Below are 1,271 nucleotides of genomic sequence, written 5' to 3' on the forward strand. Positions count from 1 at the left end.
CCGCTGGGATCTCGCACATCAGGAGGCCTGGGTCGCAGTCCTCACTGTCACAGCCACCACAAGAACTGGTCCAGGTTCCCTCCGCGGAGGGCTCCACGTCTACTACTTCAAGAATTGCGTGGATAAATGTATGAATTTCTTCTCCAACTTAGCCCTTGGGAAGGATGATTTCCTTTGTGAGTTAGGGAATTTTTTTTTTTTTTAATTCATGAAGTTTTGGTACACCGTAGGTATACAGCATGATGACATTCATCATTGGGGATTTGTACCTTTCCATGATATAGCCTGGTTCTTATTTTTTCCCCATTCCCCTCCCTGCCTTCCCTTCAACCCCTCCACCTCTCGCCATTTACAAAGACTTTGTTTCTGTTTTTTCCTTTTCTTATATTTATTCCTTTCCCCTACCCTTCCCACTTCCCCTACTCCTTTAGACCTTTTCTTCCTATTTCACATTGTCTATTTATTATACAGTTTGGTCCTCAATTACACATTCAGTTTCTCACACCAGAGAAACTATTCCATATTATACACGTGTGTCTTCAATGTGAAGACAGAATATCAGATATGGAAGACAGGATTGCAGTTAATGACCATGAAGAGAAATTTGGTAAAATAGTAAGAGACCATGAGAAATCGATCCAGCAGCTGCTAGACAATGCAAAGTGAGCTAGGGAGTTTTAACAATGGTTAAGTCTCCTTTAAAGAAAAGAAATAGGGCAGAAGAGTAGAGGTTGGTGAAATCTTAGCCATTTAGCAAGTCTATATTGACTACCTATAAAATGTGATGCACTAGGAGTTCAGAGATAACAGATACAGTGTGGTTCTCAGAAAGAAATAACTGTGTACAGAGACAAGGAAGAAATCATCACCTTCATTCCATTAAGTTCTGGGGCAGCCGGTGGTGTGACACACCTGTAATCCCAGCACATAGGAGGCTGAGGCAGGAGGATCACCATGAGTTCAAGCCAGCCGGACACATAGTGAGATTTTGCCTCAAAAACCAACAAACATAATAAAAGTTTCCGCGGAGGAATGGTGTGGGGGAAGTGCCCAGCCGGGCAGGACTAAGACTAAGTGGCCGCTACTTGGCCGAGAGCAGTGTTTAGATCAAGTTCCCCCCAGGAAGTGATGCTTATGCGGTACCCGGAGACCAGAGGCCGCCCGAGAAAGGAGAGGTGGGCAGGCGCAGAACGCTGGCGAGAAGTCAGGCCTGGGGAGGAGCGAGGCCCCAGGACCGGGGTTAGGGAGGTGGTGCGGCCGTGGGCGCAGCG

Source organism: Fukomys damarensis, unplaced genomic scaffold, assembly GCF_012274545.1.
Source record: "Fukomys damarensis isolate Sample0158 unplaced genomic scaffold, DMR_v1.0_HiC HiC_scaffold_25, whole genome shotgun sequence".
Lineage (NCBI taxonomy): Eukaryota > Metazoa > Chordata > Mammalia > Rodentia > Bathyergidae > Fukomys > Fukomys damarensis.